Here is a 22,776-nt window from a genome sequence, read left to right as displayed (position 1 = left end):
CGAGTAGGTTTGGACACAGCATTGAAAACAAGATCCTGCAGTCTCCATCACCTGGCAGCTCCAGTCCCTGTGGCTAGACCATGAATGGCATGGCCAGTGTGGCTTTGCACGCCACATCCCTGGGAAGAGTGGGAAGCAGATCTGCAGCCTGACAGTGTAGGGAGCAGGTAACTCTCCTCACCTTGGTCTGCACCATACTGACTCGCTGCTCCCACAGCCTCTGCATGCAGTGAAACATCCACCTTCCCCTCGGCCTTCCCCATCTTCAGGAGGAAGTCCAGGGCCCGATCTCTGTGCTGAGGACACAGAAAAGTGAGGTTCAGCGCTGCCCTGTCCAGCCTTGCCCTGGCACCCGAGCGCTCCCAGCCCAGTACCTGCAGTGCACCAGCATGGGTCTGGCAGGTGTTTCCAACCCCCTCTTGTTCATAGAATCATAGAATCGTAGAATGGTTTGGGTTGGAAGGGACCTTAAAGATCATCTAGTTCCAACCCCCCTGCCATGGGCAGGGATACCTTCCACTAGATCAGGCTGCTCAAAGCCCCATCCAACCTGGCCTTGAATACTTCCAGGGATGGCGCATCCACAACTTCTCTGGGCAACCTGTTCCAGTGTCTCACCACCCTCACAGTAAAGAATTTCTTCCTTATATCTGTCCTGGTTTCAGCTGGGATAGAGTTGATTTTTTCTTCCTAGTAGCTGGTATAGTGCTGTATTTTGGATTTAGTATGAGAATAATGTTGATAACACACTGATGTTTTAGTTGTTGCTAAGTAGTGTTTACACTAGTCAAGGACTTTTCAGCTTCCCATGCTCTGCCAGGTGCACAAGAAGCTGGGAGGGGGCACAGCCAGGACAGCTGACCTAGACTGGCCAAAGGGCTATTCCATACCGTATGACATCATGCTCAGTATATAAACTGAGGGGAGTTGGCCGGGGGGCAGCGATCGCTGCTTGGGGATGTGCTGGGCATCGGTCGGCGGGTGGTGAGCAATTGTATAGTGTATCACTTGCTTTGTATATATATTATTGTATTATTATATTATTATATTATTATATTATTACTATTACTATCACTATTACTATCACTACTATTCTATTTCATTTTACTTCAATTATTAAACTGTTCTTATCTCAACCCACGGGTTTTCTGACTTTCACCCTTCCAATTCTCTCCCCCATCCCACCGGGGTGGGGGGAGTGAGTGAGCGGCTGTGTGGTGCTTAGTTGCTGGCTGGGGTTAAACCACAACAATATCTAATCTAAATCTACCCTCTTTCAGTTTAAAACCATTACCTATTGTCTTATCACTACACTCCCTGAGAAAGAGTCCCTCCCCATCTTTCTTATAAGCCCCTTTTAAGTACTGGAAGGCTGCTATAAGGTCTCCCCGGAGCCTTCTTTTCTGTAGACTAAACAACCCCAACTCTCTCAGCCTGTCCTCATACAGGAGGTGTTCCAGCCCCCTGATCATCTTCGTGGCCCTCCTCTGGACCTGCTCGAGCACAGTACTCCAGGTAGGGTCTCACGAGAGCAGAGCAGAAGGGTAGAATCACCTCACTCAACCTGCTAGCCACGCTTCTTTTGATGCAGCCCAGGATACGATTGGCTTTCCAGGCTGCTAGCGCACATTGCTGGCTCACGTCCAGTTTTTCATCCACCAATACTCCCAAGTCCTTCTCCACAGGGGCGCTCTCAATCCCACACATCACCCAACCTGTATCCATGTTTGAGATTGCTCTGACCCAGGTTCAGGACCTTGTTCACCATCTCTACTAAGCACAGGAGTTGGGCAGGGTTTCTGGGGACCCCTTGGTCTGGCCACAGAAGGTAGTGAAACTGCTCCACCACTCTTGGGAGAGCACAGCCTGCCTGCAAAGAGGGAGACATGGCTGGGAGCAAGGAGCAGGAACCAACCTGGAAAATTGTGCAAAGTAATTGCATGCCAACAAGTAGGGAGCAGTGCAGGAAACCACAGCAGGGATTCACCAGCACACAGTGTTCCCTCCAGCACCCCCACCACAATGACTGCTCCACTATAGTGTCTCATCAGACAGCAAAAGGCAAATTTACCCAGCACACAGCCACACAATTCAGTCTGTACTCTGATTCCTCATACTGTGAACAGTGAACTCAGAGCAGTAAATGCAGCTTATGCCTCAGAGGAAAAAGAAAAATAATCTCAGTGTAGAGTCTTTCCACAGTCATTGGAAAGCCCTGGCTTCCCCAAATAAGGCATTTTCTAAGGCTGGTACTGCACTGATATGAATGTAGTCACTTTCATACCAGCCCATCATGCATTTTTCCCTAAACATCACATTCACTTGGCCTGAACTAATGAATTGCCATGTTTCACCATCAGGTGCTCTTGGAGCTTTACCTTTCAGCTAGACATTGCTCTGGGCAAGACAAGAAAAAGAAAATATGCATAACTGCAACTTCTTTATTTTGTATCTGTTTTCCCCTCCTTGCAGCTCCTTCAGTTTCTGTTTATTATCTGAGGTATAACTTCAGCAGAAGTACCCATCTTGAGAAGAGAATAGTTCAGTTGGAAGGAACGATCATCTAGTCCAACTGCCTGACCACTTCAGGGCTGATCAAAAGCTAAAGCATAGTATTAAGGGCATTGCCCAAATGCCTCTTAAACACTGACAGGCATGGGGCATCGACCACCTCTCTAGGAAGCCTCTTCCAGTGTCTGACCACCCTCTCGGTAAAGAAATGCTTCCTAATGTCCAGGCTGAACCTCCCCTGATGCAGCTTTGAACCATTCCCACGCGTCCTGTCACTGGATCCCAGGGAGAAGAGATCAGCGCCTCCCTCTCCTCTTCCCCTCCTCAGGAAGCTGTAGAGAGCAATGAGGTCACCCCTCAGCCTCCTTTTCTCCAAACTAAACAAGCCCAGAGTCCTTACCTGCTCCTCATAGGACATGCCTTCCAGCCCTTTCACCAGCTTTGTTGCCCTCCTCTGGACGCATTCAAGGACCTTCACATCCTTCTTAAATTGTGGGGCCCAGAACCGCACACAATACTCAAGGTGAGGCTGCACCAATGCTAAATACAGTGGAATAATCACCTCTTCTGACTGGCTGGTTATACTGTGTTTGATGCACCCCAGGATGCGGTTTGCCCTCTTGGCTGCCAGGGCACACTGCTGGCTCATGTTGAGCCTGCTGTCAACCAGCACCCCCAGATCCCTTTCTTCAGGGCTGCTCTCCAGCCACTCCTCTCTCAGTTTATACTTGTGCTCAGCATTACTCCACCCTAGGTGCAGAATCCAGCATTTCAACTTGTTAAATGTCATCCTGTTAATCATAGCCCAATGCTCCAATCTATCTAGATCCCTCTGCAAGGCCTCTTGTCCCTCAAGAGAGTCAACAGCACCTCCCAGTTTGGTATCATCAGCAAACTCGCTAATGGTGCATTCAACTCCTGCATCCAGATCGTTGATAAAAATATTGAACAGGACTGGCCCTAGAATTGAGCCCTGAGGAACACTGCTGGTGACCGGTCGCCAGCCAGATGCAGCCCCATTCACTACAACCCTTTGAGTCCTGCCCTTCAGCCAGTTCTTCACCAAGCGCACCGCAATCCCACTCATCCCACAGTTGGACAACCTCCTTCTGGAGGATGTGCTGTGAGGGACAGTATCAAAAGCCTTACTAAAATCCAGAAAAACTACATCTACCGCCTTCCCTTCATCCACTAGGCGGGTGACCTTATCATAGAAGGATATCAAATTAGTTAGACAGGACTTTCCCTGTTGTGAACCCATGTTGACTGTGCCTCATGATTGCATTGCTCTTTAAATGCCTTTCATAGCATCCAGTATGATTTTCTCCATAATTTCAATGAGAAATGTCATTAAGTTATCTTAAACCATTAATAAAGCCTTTGACACTGTTTCCCACAGCATTCTCCCGGAGAAACTGGCTGCTCATGGGTTGGATGGGTGTACTCTTCACTGGGTAAAAAACTGGCTGGATGGCCGGGCCCAAAGAGTTGTGGTGAACGGAGTTAAATCTAGTTGGTGGCTGGTCACAAGTGGTGTTCCCCAGGGCTCAATATTGGGGCCAGTCCTGTTCAATATGATCTGGATGAGGGGATCGAGTGCACCCTCAGTAAGTTTGCAGATGACACCAAGTTGGGTGGGAGTGTGTTGTGCGATTTGCTATATTACTTATATAGAACTTGCTTAGCATAACTTAGTTAGCATTAGTAGCTAAATTTGCTGAAGCCTTAGGCCACAAACTGTGAACTTTCACCCAGATATGCTGAACTTTAACCTAGTTAAGTAAAAGAAGGCCCCAGATCCAGTTCGAGCTGGAATATAAGGAAGCAAGGAAGGCCACTACAGGATGCAGCAACCTTAGAGATAAGAGAAGAAATGGCCCATCTAGAGACAATGAAGGGACCCAATGAAGAACGGGAAGACCCCAGACCCTCAGAACTGTCCTGTGAGGGGTAGGGAATTTAGATTGTAAGGGTATAATTGCCCAGGGATTTCTTTGTTTGGGGTCCCTCTTCAGAGGCACCCAGCTCAAGCTATTCTGCATGTCGGATAAATAAACCACTTATTTACTCAGTGGATTGGTGACTCTTCTTCTTCAAGCAGGAACCTAGGGCCGAGACCTGTTGATGGTGGCATAATTCCTGGCAGGTGGTGTAATTTCGTCAACAGAGTGTTGAACTGCTAGAGGGTAGGAAGGCTTTACACAGGGATCTGGACAGGCTGGATTGATGGGCCAAGGCCAACTGTATGAGGTTCAACAAGGCTAAGTGCCGGGTCCTGCACTTGGGTCGCAACAACCCCATGCAAGGCTACGGGCTGGGGGAGGAGTGGCTGGAGAGCTGCCTGTCTGAAAAGGACCTGGGGGTGTTGGTTGACAGCTGGCTGAACATGAGCCAGCAGTGTGCTCAGGTGGCCAAGAGGGCCAATGGCATCCTGGCCTGTATCAAGAATAGTGTGGCCAGCAGGACCAGGGAGGTGATAGTGCCCCTGTACTCGGCACTGGTGAGGCCGCACCTCGAGTACTGTGTTCAGTTTTGGGCCCCTCACTACAAGAAGGACATCGAGGGGCTGGAGCGTGTCCAAAGAAGGGCAACGAAGCTGGTGAAGGGTCTAGAGAACAGGTCTTATGAGGAGCGGCTGAGGAAACTGGGGTTGTTTAGTCTGGAGAAGAGGAGGCTGAGGGGAGACCTTATTGCTCTCTACAACTACCTGAAAGGAGGTTGTAGCGAGGCGGGGGTCTGTCTCTTCTCCCTAGTAACAAGTGACAGGACAAGAGGAAATGGCCTCAAGTTGTGCCAGGGGAGGTTTAGGTTGGATATTAGGAAAAACTTCTTCACCGAAAGGGTGGTCAAGCATTGGAACAGGCTGCCCAGGGAAGTGGTTGAGTCCCCATCCCTGGAGGTATTTAAAGGGCGCTTAGGGACATGGTATAGTGATGGACTTGGCAGTGTTAGGTTAACAGTTGGACTCAATGCTCTTAAGGGTCTTTTCCAATCTAAATGATTCTATGATTCTATAAACTCTCTGTTCAGGTTTAGGAGCTGCAAGTGACCATGGAGCTTCAATGTGGACTCTCTTCAAATTGGCCCAGGTGACAGGCAGGCACCTGTCCCATCATCCTGAAAAGCCTGGATGTAGAGAGATGTCATTTTATACCATTTAACTGCTTTTATACCCTTTGTGATCACTTCATCCAAGCCCTCAAGGATGCAGGATCTGCCCATGTGCATCAGTCCATACTCAGCTGGGGTGACCACTGGAGCTGACTGCTTGCCTTTGCCTTGCATAGAAACCTGGGGCAATGCCCTGGCATGGCATCTAGTGATAGCAACACTGACCTGCCAGTGCTGGAGACCAGGCAGGGCTCACCACAACGTCTCTCGGCTGACAGCTCCCACCAGCTGCTGAAACCCAGAAGCATCCTGCATCCCCATCACAGTTACATGCCAGGCTTACCTTCTGCAGGCAGATGATACATGTGACAAGGCCCGTGGTGGTCCTGATGTTGCTGAGTGTCATGGTGAAGTCCCCATAGACCTGCTCCTGCTCTGGCCAATACTGCTCACACTTGGTCTGTCAACAGCAGCAAGACCACTAAGCACTAGCAAACTCATTAGGGGAGCGTTGCAAGCCAGCAGTGGTGTGGAGCTGCTCTCTGCCCTTATTGACGCCTGCACTGGGAGCAAAGCAAAGCAGGCAAGGAAGCCTGGGCCCTGGGGAGGCCTGAGCTGAGCACAGGCTGAGATGGTTTCTCTACCTTGTTCTGCTCCACTAAGCCCATCAGCATCACAATGACCGAGGTTTTCTCCTGCCAGACCATCTGCCAGAAATCCACCACCATCCCAGGCAAGGGGCCTTGGAGAAGAAGAGCCAGTGTCCAAGCCATGGGAGTGTAGCTGCTCCCAAGCACGGCACAGACGTTCCCAGGCTATGAACAGCCCTGGGTTTCCCTCTGCCAGGGGACTAACACTGCACAGCCTGGGCACAGCAGCACCTACCAGGAGGTGCTGGGCACCTTGGCTTCATCACCTGTGTTAGAAATTGGGACAAGGAAGAGGGAGGGCAAGTGAACCCAGGGTACATCAGGGATTCACTGCTGCTTCAGGAGCTTCCCCATCCAGAACCTCAAGATGACCATGAGCTGCTCCTACATTTAGGGTCCTATTTCCTGAAGATCATTTCTGCACCTTTGCAAGGAGCCTGAGACCTCCTCACTGCATGCTGCACAGAGCAGACTAACCCATCCCAGCTTTGCACAGTTGGAAGGAGCCTGTCTCTGAGTTCACTGAGTGTGGATGTGTCAGGCATTTGCAGGCTTGTCCCTGTCACACCAGCCGCCAAAGGGAACAAGCCAGGCTTGTGGGTGGAAGGACCATGTCCTCAGCTTGAGCAGTGCAGGTACCAGCTGGTCACTGCCAAACTGCCACTGAGGCCTTCCATGCCCTGCAGCAGTCATAACCACTGTCCAAGACAGAGGCCCAGGAGATACAGGGCCCTTGACTGAGCCATTAACAGCTCCTAGGCTGATGTCCCAGTTCCCCACCCCCCAAATGGCTCTCAGCAGGGACTGGCATCTCCTGAGTATGAGGGATGGAAGCACCCACCTTGAGCTTCAATGAAGTGCGTACTCTGGTAGCTCTGTGCGGGAGAGGTTCAAACAGCTCTAATCACACAGGTTAAATGTTTAACAAGGAATGAAATAAAGGACCCATCCCCACAGGCACCAGAGCCCAGAGCCCTCAGCACAGCGTGTTCCATAGCACCAATCCCAGTCAGCACATAGAGCGGGTACCCAGAGGCTGCATCTTGGCTCCTGTCCCCTCACATTGCGAGCAGGTCCCTTTTTGTTAAGGATGAGAATTGCACACAAACGCAGAGTACTCTGGGCAGCTCAGAGAGGACACAAGGAAAGCGACATCCCAAGATCTGCCAGCACTTGAGGGCAGCAAGTGCCAGACCTTGGGGCTACCCATGTGAGCAGGATTGTCCTTGCCCAGTGCAGCCAGGCACCTCTCCCCCCCTGCCCAGGGCAGCAATTCCTCACTACCTACATCCATGTAGCTGGCATTGATGTAGCCATTCCCCACGTCAGAGGGATGCAGCACCACATGGCAGTGATTGTCTGAAAGAGAAGGGAGATGGGAGTCAGTGGACTGTCTCTTTGGGGCATCAACGAAGTGACTGTTTAAGGAGGGGGATGTAATTAGGAAAGCCCGAGACTGTCTGCTCCCTCCTCAGCAGCACTACAGGCCTCAGGACATGTTCAGAGGCAAAGAACAGCTAACGAGACGAAAGCTGACATGGCACAGCAGGAAATGCAACATGTTTTTGGGGAAGACTATTAATGCAATGGACAAATATCCACACCATGTGGGGCCCAGAGGAGCTTTAAGCTTTGATAGAAATTGGGTCACTCCCTCCGCTTTCCCACAAATAGCCACCTCTGGATGGGACATGGCGGTGTTCAATGACTAACAGCAGGAACAGGTATACAATGATGAATGATTAAGCTTGCAGGGAGATTTGAGGTGCAGAACAGGATTCTCCAGCTGGATATAAAACAGTGGAGCCAACATGACGATTTTGGAAAATCCCTCTGGGTTTCAGTGGCCACAGAGGATGAGATGAGGAGCTCAGCATTGCTGAATAGCTGAAGGGGCACCTACACCAGCCCAGCACCCTGCACTGCCCAACCACCTCCAATTGCCTGTGCCAACCCCTGGAGATCTCTGCTTACATGGGATGATGCTCTTGTAGCGGTTCTTGCTCTGATTACACAGCTCCTTCCTGGCATCGCAGGGATGCAACAAAGTGGAGGCCAGTTTCTGCAGATGAAGAAGACAAGTGCATTCTGCATTAGCACATGTTCTGGGGCTGGCCAAGGCTGACTGCATTTCACACCCAAGGAAGGGGTTAGGGCTGGGTGGACAGTGCAGCCAGATGGGAAAACAAAGCTAAACCAGACCTGATACTCTCTTAGATGCCCAGCACCATGGCTGTTGACTGATTCATCCTCTGTCTGTTCTGCCTCTATTTCTGCCCTCTTAAACCTCTTCAGAGCCTCCAGCAGTTCCTCCACCAGGATCTGTGTGTTCAGCTTGCACACACCTACAGGGATCACAAGGCCAGGAGTTTAGCATGCACTTGACGGCTGGCCCTGGAGCACTGCAGCTGGGACTGAGTTGGCATTTCAGTGGGCAGGACCCCACCAAAGCCTAGACTGCCCCTCCCCATGCAGGTCCCTCTCTCCTGGGAGGTGTCCCTTTCCCCATGCCAGCCAGCTCTGATCCCCCTGTTCCTGTAAGGTCCTTACAAAACCTGTAAGCAACCTGCCTATGCTTTTAACAGACAGCTTGTCCAGACAAGGCAAGCAAGACTTTTCTCATACTGCATCTCCTCGACATCTTCAGGGGGATAATGCTGTTGCTCTCCGAGGTTTTTGAACTGTTGTACTTTCACCTGCAAAACAGCAAGTCAGACCCATAGACCAGCAGAAGAGAAAGACAGAGGAGAGGGTGTTGCCCATGTAACAGCCCTGTCTCCCACCTTGCTTTATCTAAGAGTCCACTTGGACACTCCCTGACAGCGCAAGGAGCTGAATGCCCCATGGAAGCACAGAGAGCAGGAGAGGTGAGGCACATACTGACCTGAAGAGCAGGAAGAGCAGGAAAATCTTCAGTGCCAGGAGAGCCATGACCAGTGTTAGAGCCATAACCACAGCCATCCTGCCCAGCAGAGGCACAGGCTCCTGCCCTGCAACCAGCACAGCTCAGACTCAGGCTCTCGCACAGCCTGAACCAGGTGGCAGGAGATCCCATAGGGGTATGGGGTGAAAAGCAGCTTCCCTCATCTCCCATCAGTCTTTGCATTGGGGAATAGCTAAGCTGGTGCAGAAAGAATAGGTGCTTGCTTGGCGTGATAACCTTCAGCATGGGCCCTGTCTCCCTGATTGTCTCCAGGCGTGGCCAGAGCCTGGTGAGGTGTTTGCATTTCTGGGGTTGCACGTGCACCAGGGGGGCACTAGAACTAAGATGCAATATGCGATGATGGCAGGGATGCTGAACAGTGTCCAGTTGCCAGCTATGCCACACCTGCCCAAGTGACCCGAGGTTGCCCAAAGCTCATCTAGCATAGATAGTCGCAAGATCCAGAGAACTTCCAAGAAGATGGAAGTAGGAGTTGATTATAGCAGCACCCCCATGTACGGGAAACGAAAGGTTTCCTCTGCCCCCCCCCCCCCCCCAACGAGACCCTGCCACTCCTGTGCTCGGCCAGCTCCTCTCCACGGGAAGCAGCCAGGCTGGGAAAAGGGAGGATGTGGGAGAGAGCCTCGGGCACAGGGAGTGAGCAGCCCACTTACCAAAAGAGAAGCTGTAGCACATGCAGGTGAACTTCTCTGCCTGTTGGAGGAGATGGGAGGGAGAGCTCAGGCCACTCCTGCCCCGCTGCCCATCCTGGGGGCAAAGGCCTCCCACCCATGGCCACCAAATGCCCCAGCTGTGGATGAGGACCCTGGAGACACTGTCCTGCCAAGGCACCCAGGCTCTCAGCGCAGAGGCTGGGAGCAGAGCCCGTGCGGCACTGCCACTTGCCTTCGGCGGCCAGCCCAGACCCAGCCAAGGGGCCTGGCCCTGGCTGGCAGTGACCCCGGGGAGCAGGAGCCCCCCGTGATGGGTACCTGCTGTGAGCAGTGGACGAGGCAGAGAAAGGGCCGGCTGGCGTTGAAGGGCTGTGGCTCCTCCGAGCAGACGCCTCCCACCGCCGTGCCGTTGTGCGTCACAGCCACGATGAGCTGGTGCTCCCTGCAAGGCAGGGCGGTGAGAGGGCTGGGGGAAATGGGGACAGGGAGAGCAGGATGGAGGCAGCTGTGGGCAAGTGCTGCCGGTGGGGAAACCCATCTCAGGACTGTGGAGAGCAGAGCTGCCAGGGGCTGCACTCACCTCACCTAGCCCTTGGGGGGCCGGGCGATGGGGCAGAGGGGAAGCACAGCCGTCCCTTGGGATGGGGAGGTGTCACGGATGCTGTGGCAGCCTGAGGCCAGGTCACCAGTATGGTAATGCAACACAGCAGGCACTGTGGTGACATCCCTCACAAGAGGAGCTCTGAACTTTTTCCTCCTGCAACTCATCACAGCCTTCTCTTCCCCACTCTATCCAGGCTGCCTGCACACAGCTCCAGGCAGACAGGTGCCTGGCAAGGTGAGGGGGACTGCGGGCAGTCCATGGTCCCCTGGTACCTGGTATCCAGTCCCCTGGTACCTGGTATCCAATGATCTCCCCTTTGCAGGAGGACAGCGCCTTTCACCTGAGGGACCCCATGCTGGCATCCAGCCACAGCTGCTCCAGTTTGTCCAGCACTGGAAGCACAGGAGGATGGGGTCACGCATGGGGCTGGTGAGGAGGGGCTGAGCCCAGAGCAGGGTGCAGGCAGCTCCTGGCCCAGGGGACAGGCTGCAAAGGGACCCCCCAAGCAGGGTTTGTCCCCCACAAAGGGTGCATGTGCCACAGTGGCAGAAGCAGCATCAGCGTGGTAAGGAGGGGGAGAGTGAGGTGGGGACGTGCTGTGCTCCAAGGCCTTGCACAGCCCCTTCCCCACAGCCCCACGAGCTCTGAGCAGCCCCGATCGCAGGACCATTACTGCAGGGAGCGGATGCTCGGGCTGAGCTGCCAGGCGAAGGGAACCTTTATATTTCATGTAGGTGGGCACGTACCCATTTCCTTTGTCCTGAGCAGCCATGTGAACAGGATCGTGCTGGGGGGCAGGGAGATCATAGAATCATAGAATCGTCAAGGTTGGAAAAGACCCTTAAGATCATCGAGTCCAACCGTTAACCTAACACTGCCAAGTCCACCACTAAACCATGTCCTCGAGCACCACATCTATCCGTTCTTTAAATACCTCCAGGGATGGAGACTCAACCACGTCCCTGGGCAGCCTGTTCCAATGCTTGACCACCCTTTCGGTGAAGAAGTTTTTCCTAATGTCTAACCTAAACCTCCCCTGGCGCAGCTTGAGGCCGTTTCCTCTCATCCTATCACTCATTACTAGGGAGAAGAGACAGACCCCCGCCTCGCTACAACCTCCTTTCAGGTAGTTGTAGAGAGCAATAAGGTCTCCCCTCAGCCTCCTCTTCTCCAGACTAAACAACCCCAGTTCCCTCAGCCGCTCTTCTCGATGCCCTTCTTGTAGTGAGGGGCCCAAAACTGAACACAGTACTCGAGGTGCGGCCTCACCAGGGCCGAGTACAGGGGCACTATCACCTCCCTGGTCCTGCTGGCCACACTATTCTTGATACAGGCCAGGATGCCATTGGCCCTCTTGGCCACCTGAGCACACTGCTGGCTCATGTTCAGCCAGCTGTCAACCAACACCCCCAGGTCCTTTTCAGCCAGGCAGCTCTCCAGCCTCTCCTCCCCCAGCATGTAGCGTTGCATGGGGTTTTTGTGACCCAAGTGCAGGACTCGGCACTTAGCCTTGTTGAACCTCATACAGTTGGCCCCGGCCCAATGATCCAGCCTGTCCAGGTCCCTCTGCAGGGCCTTCCTACCCTCCAGCAGATCGACACTTCCACCCAACTTGGTGTCATCTGCAAACTTCCTGAGGGTGCACTCGATCCCTTCATCCAGATCATCAATGAAGATGTTGAACAGGACCGGCCCCAGTACTGAGCCCTGGGGAACACCACTCGTGACCGGCCGCCAACTGGATTTGACTCCATTCACCACCACTCTCTGGGCTCGGCCGTCCAGCCAGTTTTTAACCCAGCGCAGAGTGCACCCATCCAAGCCGTGAGCAGCCAGCTTCTCCAGGAGAATGCTGTGGGAGACTGTGTCAAAGGCCTTACTAAAGTCCAAGTAGACAACATCCACAGCCTTCCCCTCATCCACTAAGCGGGTGACCTTGTCATAGAAGGAGACCAGGTTAGTGAAACAGGACCTCCCTTTCATAAACCCATGCTGGCTGGGCCCGATCCTTCGGTTGTCCCGCACTTGCTGCATAATGGCACTCAAGATGATCTGCTCCATGACCTTCCCCGGCACCGAGGTCAGGCTGACAAGCCTGAGATGATGACACTGTAGACAGTGAAGAGCTGCAGAGGGGGGCAGGCAAATGTTCCCTCCTGGCCGTGTAGCATCTCCTCTCCCTTCACCTCCTCAGACTCACAGGGAGGGGAGGAAGGCACTGCCAGACAGCACGTGGCCCACATGTGCTGGCAGGCGTCAGGGATCCTGCAGGTCCAGTTCAGTTTGATGCTGTTTGTGGAAATCTGCAAGGTCCCGGGGACAACCTGGAGGACCTCTGTGAAGGAAACATTGCAAGAGGGTCACTTCCTTCCCTTCCCCTCCCAGCCTTACAGCAGACCTCCATCATCCCCAGTGTTCCCTCACTAGCCTGTCCCCAGCACAGTGGCGATGAGGCCGTCCTGCCTTCTCCCAGACAACACTCAGGCACTGCCTGCACCCTCCTCTGGCCCTGGACGGTTCCCAGGGGTACTCTGGGTGCTGCAGTGACTGTGGGAGAGTAAGAGCAAGTACTTGTGGCCACTCTGCAGCCACCACCCTGGGGCTAGCAACTGATCAGGTGACTGGTCCCTTTCATACCAACAATGACTTAGCCAACAAACCCAGCAGCCAGAGCAGGGTCCTGCCCTTTTGCTCCTGGATTCTGGTGCTCTTCTCCAGAAAGACCCATCCAGCTGGTCTGGGCACGCTGCCTGGGGCCCTACGCACAGTGAGGAGGACTTGTCCCCCTCCGCACTGTGCAGGGTGCCCCAGCTGCCAACAGCGCAGACACAAACCTGGGATGCATCAACAGCAGTTTTCTCTGGAGTGAATGCCCACGCCATGCCCTGACCACCCCAAGCACAGGGCACTAACAATGCAGGTCACATCCAGCACTGCTCTCCCTGCCTGGGGAGAACAGACTGAGAGCACTGGGAGAGTGGCTGGTTCGCTCATTCACCCACACAGGTCATGTTCCCCTCCATAGGGCACCAGTGGCCCATGCCATTCCCCACAAGCCAGCTGCTCCAAGGAATCGGGGAGCCTTGCCTTGGGTTCAGTTTCACGCAGGTGATCTCTAGAAGACGACCAGTACCCTTCAGGGCACCTCAACATCACCACTTCATTTGGGTTACAGGATAGCCGGTCTGGGTCAAAGATAAAACCTGGGGTCCCACTGGGGCTTCTGGCATTTCTCTGCACCAACAAGATGGGAAGTCATTAGCAGGGCAGAGGGTGGCCCTGCAGGGCATGCCAGGGGATGGAGTGGGGTATCCCCTTCCCTGGCACAGCAGGGTGAGGGATGGAGCTCCAGGACACCATATGGAGCAGCCCTCCCACACCACGTCCCCAGAAAGGGGAGGGCAAGAGGGGCTTCACGCTGCTTCCCCCAGGCCTCCCAGGAAAGGCCAGGAGGAGCCAGAGCTCCAGGGACTCAGGGCACCTGGGATGCAACGCTCAAAGCTTGCACAGGGATGCACAGAGCTCAACATTTGGCTCTGGGGTCTCACAGCTCTCTCGGTTGAGCCTGGCAATGTGCGACATTAAGGACTGGCACAGGCTACAAGGGGACCGGGCAGAACACCCTGAAAGCTTGGGCCATGCATGGAGCTGCCCCCGCGGGCCCTGCTCAATGATCCACAGGAGAAGCATCCCCTTCCCATCCCACTCATGTCCTCACGCTCCCCGTGCTCACAACTGCCTGCAGGGAACCAGCCCCGAGCCCTCTCACTGTGGCCCAGCCTGAGGAATCATGGGGCATGCAGCGTGTCGGGCAGCGCCAGAGGACAGCACGTTCCTGACTTTCAGCGTGTCGTACTGGGCTTCCCACACCAACACAAGCTGGCCCTGGCCTCCCTCACAGAGGAACACAACACCCTGAGGCCTCCTGAGAAGGCAATAAACCCTGAGCCCAAAAGCTGACTCCTCCGGTGATGGCATGCAGCAGGGACCAGGAGGGGAGGCCAGCACATGGGAAGGAGGCCAGGCTTTTGCCCTGCCTGCACGGGCTGAGAAGACACAGAGAGTAGAGCTCTCTGATCCCCCAGACCCTGAGGCAATGCTTTTGGCCACCTCTACCACGCATGCCTGTCTGACCTCCAGCACTGTAGCCCCTCCTCCCCTCAACACATGCTCTTGCCAGAAGACCTCAGGGAGCCCCATGTCACCCATACACCTCCACCAGGAACCTCCCACCCACCCATGAATTGCAGGCTGGAACCCTGCACGCTGGGCACTCTGCCCTGGCCTGGCATGGGCAGCTCTGGCCACTGCCCTGATCCCACAGCCCCTTCCTGCCAGGACCCTCAGAAACTGAGGCTGGCACCAGTCCCCTGCCTGTCGAGGCTTCCCTGGAGCCCTGGGGCAAGCACAGAGCAGACTCAGGGGCTGCCTCAACACTGCCTTCAGCAGCACCTACTATTTCCCCAGGCAGGCAGAGAGCCTGAAACCTCCTGTGCACACACAGTTTTTCTTCCCCTGCTCAGGAAGGGTGGAACGGGGCATCCAGGAGAGCTCCTGATGCCTCCCTTACCGATGCACTTCACGCTGGACTTAATGTGGATCCAGCTACCTCTGCTGTCCCTTCCCAGCCATGGGTCTGTGTTTCCCGTTGCTGAATGGCTGGACTTCCCCTGAACATTTGACGTGGGTGAAGGGTGGCTGGAAACCCTCAGGGCAGCTCAGCATCACTTCTTCGTTATTCTTGTAATTCTCCTGGACTGGTCCCAGCTGGAGTCTTGGGGCTCACCATGGTCTTTGGCACGTTTCTGGCAGAGGAGAAAGTGGATGTTAGTTGAGGTGGGAGGTGATAAGCTGGAACAGGGGTAGGTGGTGGGGTATCAGCAATCCCCAGCAATCCCTCCAGCCACTGAAGGGAAGAGGGAAGGCGACCCGTCCATCTGCCATGACATGACCCCTCGGCAAGGCTTGCTGGGAGGGGGGGTCTCCTTGTGCACCCAAATCAGAAAGAATCACTCGTCCATGAACCACCCCCATCCACCCACTTGTATCCGTGGACACTCTTAGCCGTCCACAACAGCCTGAAGCAGGGAGTTTCCTGGGTTGTCTCTCCCTGCCCATCTCCCCCAAACTCTGGGCTGCCTGCACACGGCCATCCCCACACTCAGCACAGCTCTGTCCCTGCCCGGGGCAGCCCCTCATCCCCATCACCTGAGGGAGGGCATTGCTCTTCCCCCAGGTGCATCCCCCACAGCCTCCAGCCCTGATGCCAAGGGCTGACCCAGCCCCCGGGGCACTCAGGGCTCTCTTCAGTTCCGTCCAACTCCTGGGGCTGCAGGAGATGTCCCCAGGGTCCCTCACCTACATGGGCAGGCAGCGGGACAAGCAGACCTGTGCACTCCGGGGTGGCACCTGGAGGCACAGCAAGGACCAGGGCACCTCTGTGGGGACCTCAGTGCTGGCCCTGGATCCTGCCCCAGGCCCTGGTGCCCATCTGCAGGGACCCACACTTGGCCTGCTCAGGAACCACTGCAGGAGCTGCCAGCTTGCCCGGCTGGCACTACCTTGTCTCTTGTCTCCTGTCTGGGCTGTCCTCTTCAACAGTTTGCACGGGCAACATAGCACCAAGGAGGGACTGTCGCCTGCCTGCTGCTCAGCCGGGCAATCTCACAACTGGCTATTGAGGGTGAAGGTAGACAGGGGACATGAGAGAGCTGCTGCTGTCTCACTTACCGATACACCCTACGGCCCTCTCAATGTGCATCCAGGCACCTGTGCTGTTCCTGCCCCACCGGGCATCTCCAGAACTCACTTATAGAAATTCCCTTGCACATTTGACCTTGGGGAGGGATGGCTTGAGATCTCCAGAGCAGGTCAGCGTCAGTTCTTCGTTCTCTTTGTAACTGCTTTTGCTTGGTGCAAACTGGACTCTTTTATCCCGCTGGGGTTTTGGGTGCTTTCCGGTCAGGGAGAAAGTGTGAGAGTCCGTCTCAGGGACAGGGACTGGTCAGGCATTGGAGGATGGGGAGAAGAGGTCTTTGCCCAGAATTATTGCCATGACTGTGGCTTTTCAGGAACTGGTGCTGCTAGTGCTCAGAGCTGGGGGATGGGGCAACGGGGGGAAGCTGGCCTGGTGGATTTGGCATACAGGATCCCTGCTGAACGAGGACAGCCCCATACTGCCCAGCACCCTGGTTCCCCCAGCATGAGGGGACTTTTTGGGTGCTTGGAAGGGGACAACAATATGCAGCGGGAGCAGCTTGTCCACTGTCCCCACTGGGCTGTTCCCCCCTTCCCAATTGTACCCTGCATCTGCCAGAGTCATGCTCAGGGAGCCCTGGGAAGGGGGACCCTTGGGTCATGTCTGGTCCCCATGTCCCTCATCTCTGCCCAACAGCTTTACCCTGCCCCACTGCCACTATCTGCCCCATGGAGGCCCATTCCACCCTAAAGGGGATGGGAAGGACCCTCCTGCCCCATCCTGGTCATTCCCCTTGTCCTGTCCCTCAGCGAGACAAGGCCCCCGATCTGTCAGGTGGGGACCTCAGCACAGGTCCCAGGATGGGATGAGCCCATGTGCTGAGGACACAGGCAGGGCTGCCTGCACTGCTGGGTGCAGCTGCCAAATGTTTTTGTTCCTTTTTTCACAAACACCAGGGTGCAAACTGTCCTGGTTTTGGCTGGGACAGAGTTAGTTTTCTTCCTAGTAGTTGGTATAGTGCTGTGTTCTGGATTTAGGATGAGAATAATGTTGATAACACACTGATGTTTTAGTTGTTGCTAAGTAGTGCTTACACTAGTCAAGGACTTTTCAGCTTCCTATGCTCTGCCAGGTGCACAAGAAGCTGGGAGGGGGCATAGCCAGGACAGCTGACCCAGACTGGCCAAAGGGCTAATCCATACCATATGACATCATGCTCAGTATATAAACTGGGGGAAGAAGAAGGAAGGGGGGAATGTTTGGAGTGATGTCATTTGTCTTCCCAAGTAACCGTTACATGTGATGGAGCCCTGCTTTCCTGGAGATGGCTGAACACCTGCCAGCCAATGGGAAGTAGCGAATGAATTCTTTGCTTTGCTTGTGTGCACGGCTTTTGCTTTCCCTATTAAACTGTCTTTATCTCAACCCATGAGTTTTCTCACTTTTGCTCTTCTGATTCTCTCCCCCATCCCACCGGGGAGGGTGGTGTGAGCGAGCAGCTGTGTGATGCTTAGTTGCCAGCTGGGGTTAAACCACTGCAATACCATACCTCTGCAATACAATACAATACAATACAATACAATACAATACAATACAATACAATACAATACAATATCTGCAATACCATCTCTGCCACAGGCAGCCCCATGGATGGCTGGGTGACCAAGACGTGCAGAGTGTGCCAAGGTCTGCTGGCCACTGGGTCCCCACTGCATCCCACCACACACGGTAATGGCCAGGTCCTGGCCTTATTGTGCACCATGCAAACAAGCTGGAGAGCCACGCAATGCTTGGGCATGGTTGCACATGCTGGCCCGGCAGGACAGCTTCAGTGGGGGATCTGGGTAAGGGGAAGCCACTGTGGGCAGGAGGATATCCTCTGTCGCAGGCTTAGCCCTTGGATTTTGAGCGACAGTGTGCTGTGCTCACACTCCCTGCAACCACAGGGACAGATATTCCCTGGGAATGGATTCCTATGTCCCATATCACACAGTACAGATCCCCGTCATCACATCAGCAACTAAAGATCCTGGTACCATTCCCGGGCCTCTGTCATAGCCAGGGTCCTTAACCAGTGAGTTTCTCTAGCCTGTGTCAGCCCAGACACATCCCCGCAGAGGGTCGGGACAATATGAGTAGATGCTAGTTTAGTGATTTTTATCACCTAGCTCCGGCAAGATTAGTTTAGAAAAATACTCCAATTCAGACAGATGCAGAACAATGCAAGATCATGGCCCCTGGACCCCATCTCGGACCCCAGCTCAAACCCCAGACAGTGCCACACTGGAGTGATTCATCAACCTCCTGGGAGGTCAGATAACATTTGAGCCTGCAGATGCCCATTAGGTGGCTCTGCTGGGATGAAAGTGTGCAGACTGCGTAGGAAGAGCCCAGCAGGTGCCCTGGCCCTCCGGCACCAAGGAAGCCTGTTAAAGAGCAATCCCAGCACACCATAACTCCTGCCCTCCCAGGGTCTCCTGGAGGCACAGGGGCTCAGCTCATGGCTCCCCAGGTCTTTGCTGGGGACCAGAACCCATCTCCACTGTGGTGAGGACATGGCATCTGCACACCATGCAAAGAGAGACGGCTACCTCCCGCTCCCAGGGACACTGCCCGCTCCACAGAGGAATGTTACGGCCCCTGTGGAGGCTTTCCCAGCACATCGAGTTTTGCTGCCCTCCATCCCCAAACAGCGCTTCAGCACACCACAACCTGACTGATGCTCGAGTGTCTTGTGCCCTGGTATGGACATCAGCTCCAGTCCTCTCTGATACAGCTACCGCATCCCACATGCAGTAAAGATGCACAGCAAACTTACAGCAGGAGAGCAGCGAAACCAAACCTTCTCTTGTGGGGAGAGGAGCAACCATGCAGGGAGAGGAGCGAGCACTTCTTACCTGTTTCCTGGGGTTCTCTGTGGACATTGGGGTCCGGCTCTTCCTGCCCCTGTGCTGCCAGCAGAGGTGTGAGGACCAGGAGAAATGCCCATCGCAGGGCCGTGTTTGGCAAGATTGAGGTCTCAGCCCCGCTCGCTGCCTCACACCACACCTGTCTTGATTACAAGAGGTGCAAGCGCAGAAAGGAAACAGCCACACAGAGAAATCGCATATGGTGCAAGAGGCTTCCTCGTTGGAGAGGGAACCTCCGCCAGTGTCAGCACTGCTTTTGTTCTTCTCTTCTGCTTCATGCCCCTTTTGCAATCTTGCTGCTCTCTGAGCTCTCATCTGAGAACCACAGTTTTCAGGATTTCTGGCAGGAGCAGCTACTAGCCACACCACCTGGGTTGCCTCCTCTCCCAGCTCAAATCTCAGTAGTCCCAGAAGGACTTGTGAGCAGTGCTGGTTCATGGTCCTCCGGGACTGGGGTTTTGCAGGAAGATGTAGCTTCCATACTCATGTGGTACTCAAGCAGAGACTACATCAGGACAACCCTCACCTTGTTACTGCCTGATAACTTAGGAAGGATTGTGATAAAAAGGACTTCTGAAGTGCACCAATGAGCTTAATTACCTGGCAGTGCATGCCATGGGCAGGAAAGACAAGGTTTTGGCTGAAGTGGCTGGGTGCTCAAGACTGGGCTGAGAGCAGCTGCTCGGGAACAAGCTGGTGAGAGCCCTGGGGACCTGGAGCCTAAGCACCATGGCCGGTTGTGCTGCCAACACATGCTGGAAGCAGGAATGACCATGAAGGGGTGGGAAGGCAGCACAGGCACAGGATGGCAGTGGGCAGGGAAGGGGCTGCCAGCGAGTCTGTCTCTGCAGCTGGAGGTTGGTGGCACTGGCCACAGCAGCAGACCTCACTGTCAGAGGCGGCCCAGGGCAGGAGTCTATGAATTTGTACTCCAGCTTCCCCAGCCACCCAGCAGCCCTTGCTGGATGTGCTTGGCCTGTGTCCCAGCTGAAACACACAGCTGGGAGAAAAACAAGCCCTGAAATCTTTTCTGAGGCTTCGCAGCAGGGTTGTAGCCCCTTGTGATGGCCTTCCTCTTTATTGTGGTCTTCAGGAAGGCCCAGTACTCTCAAGCCTGGGGTCAGGCTCTGCTTTCTGATGATGCACATCCTTTGCTTGATTTGCACGCCCTGCAACACCCTTTATTCAACAGCATCAAGCAGGCCAGCATGGGGTGGCCCCCTCCAAATACACTTTTCCCAGCAACCCCAATCTGACCCTGAGCAAAACGTGGTAGAAGTTTTTGTTCTGCGTTTTTTTTTTCTGCAATGATGGTGCTTGCAGGCAGATACTCCAGCAGTCTTTCACCTCTCAGGAACAGAGCTGGAGTCTGTCTGGCCACCTTCCTTGTGTCCTCCTGTGCTCAGAAAGACAGTCTCAGCCTCTTCTCCCTCATCTGTATTTCATCTATTCCTGCAACAGAGCTGGCAGGGCCAGTGGCCCCCCCAGGAACCTGCTTTTCCATTTCGTTCACTCAGATATGGAGCTCACCTGTAGAGTTTGCCATATCCGGACACGCTTGCCCTGGCAGAAGTGCCCTGGGGCTGCAAGTGCATAGTCAGGACCCCACATTGCAGCAGGGCACAGCCTGGGAGGTAGCTGGGAAATAGCTGTGCTCCACCACCTTAGGTGGGAGGTTTGGGGGGGGTGGGGGGGAGCAACTGCTGCTCCGCCTCCAGCAACAGCAGCAACTCAGACATGACCTCTTCCTGCCTGGTGGTGCTTCTGGGTCTTTCAAGAAATAGTTAAAGGGCTGCAAAAGCAAACCATATCAGTAGGAATAGGTTCCCCATTTGGAGGATCTTTGGAAAATGAGTAGGGAAATTCCATAAATTAAAAAAGACTAAAAAAAACCCCACATCCTCATTCCCTCTGTGCACCACTCCCAGCACAATGGTTGTCAGCTCCTGTGTTAACAGTATATAGCATCTCCATCTGAAACCTCAAATACCATGGAGGAAGTGTGGCCCAAGCAGTTGTCAGGAAGCCCTGTGCACTTGCTTACTTGCTCTTCACACTTCCCCTTGCTCTGCATTGGAAAAAATCCATCCTCAAGCATAACCCAGCCTCTGCACAGAAGACAGAGGGGTGTTGCAAGCTGGCACCACCTTCCCAAGCATGGCCTGAATGCTCGGCCAGCAGCTACGTGCTCTGGTCACACAAGGCAAAGCCAAAGCCACAAAGACAGCTTTGGTTTGTTTGCAACAAGACAGGATGCAGGTGTCCCTGGGCTTCTTGGTTTGGCAGGTCCCACTGCCTCCCCCATGTCACCACATCGCAGAGTCCACCTGGCAGATCTGGCACAGCTAGGAGGATGGGCAGGGTGTATTTCAGCAGAGTGTATCTCATCTCTCCCCCTTCCCTTGGTGGGGAGCAGCATCCTGCTGCAATACCAGAGTCCAGGCACGCTGCCACGCATGTGTCCCATTTTTCCACAAACCTCACAGTGTGCTGGCATTTGAGCCACATTTTGCAGCAATCTTGCCACCCTGGAGGATGTCACTCCTCCACTGCGAGGATATGCACTCCTATCGACCCTACAGACTTTGTGGTAGATTTGAAGTGTTTGCAAAAAGGACTGCTGGCTGCTTCTACAGGCTGTTCTTTGCTCTCTTTTTCGTTTGTCTTATTGAGCTTTTACATCTTACCTGCTTGATATTATTTTTTGTCATCTAGACATGACTTCAGCTCTTTGAAGGGGGCCTCTCTGTTTCGAATAACCTCTGGTCCTGGCAGTTAGCCCTGCTGGTTCCCCTCTGCCTTTTGATATCAGGAGCCCTGAAAGGCTGCCTTAAATCTTTGCAGGCTTGCTGGACACTGTGTGACCATGCTACTTCTTTTAGCTTCACTTTATCCAAGTTTCCTCATTTCATGCATTTCCCCTTTCTGAAGCTGAACTAGATGCCACTGGACTTCTCAATCTTTGGTGATTACACAGGGTCATGGAAATGAAGCATGTTGTGGCTGTCACCAGTGGGAAGCCCTTTGCTGAGAATGTTCTCAGCCCAGTCCTGCACAGAGCTCATTTTCCCATCTTCCTCCCTGGACTTGTGGCACACATGGAGGAGAAACACACCGATGCCTTGCCTGGTATTGCAAACCAGCCATTAGGGTTCTTGAAGGCCAACAGCAGTATTACTACACCCTGCCTCCTCCTTTTGGTTGGGATCCCTGTTCCCAAAGGTGTATCTGTAATGCAAAGAGGTCTGCATCCATCTTCTAAAGCGGGAACCCCATTGCTGGGGCCACACCTTGGAGAAAGGGCTCCTGCCTTCCTGCGTGCGGCTGGAAGTCAGTGCTTGCAACCACATGTGCGACTCCCCTGCACAATGCTCTCCAAGAATAGCACCTGGCTTACCAGTCCTCACCTAAAACTCCCCTGCACTGTCATCCATGGACCGCACGCAGCTGCTGGTGCGCAGAGACTGGCTCTTGCCCTGCAGCGATCGTGTCCCCATGAGCACCACAGCAAGGGGAAACAGGGGCTCTGGGCTGTGAAAGCCGCTCGTGGGCAATGCTGCCACTAAAGTTTGTTCAGAGGAAACCTCCTGGGTTTCATTGTACAGATGGGGGCACTGAGGCAGAGAGAGAGTCAGCAAAGGGGCCAAAGAAGGAAGTCTGCATGGCAGACACCGATTTCAGTGCTGAGTTCCATGA

General features: G+C 54.1%; 1 pseudogene; it reads right to left on the bottom strand.

Annotated features, from left to right (window-relative positions):
- Positions 1 to 1,693: 1,693 nt before the first annotated feature.
- LOC148055481 (uncharacterized) lies at positions 1,694 to 19,095 on the bottom strand (annotated as a pseudogene).
- Between the last annotated feature and the right edge of the window lie 3,681 nt (positions 19,096 to 22,776).

The sequence above is a fragment of the Nipponia nippon genome, unplaced genomic scaffold (genome assembly GCF_047370975.1).
Source record: "Nipponia nippon isolate SJK-2023a ecotype South Korea unplaced genomic scaffold, ASM4737097v1 scaffold_22, whole genome shotgun sequence".
Lineage (NCBI taxonomy): Eukaryota > Metazoa > Chordata > Aves > Pelecaniformes > Threskiornithidae > Nipponia > Nipponia nippon.
The sequence above is the reverse complement of the archived record's forward strand: the minus strand, read 5'-3'. Positions and strand labels throughout refer to the sequence as shown.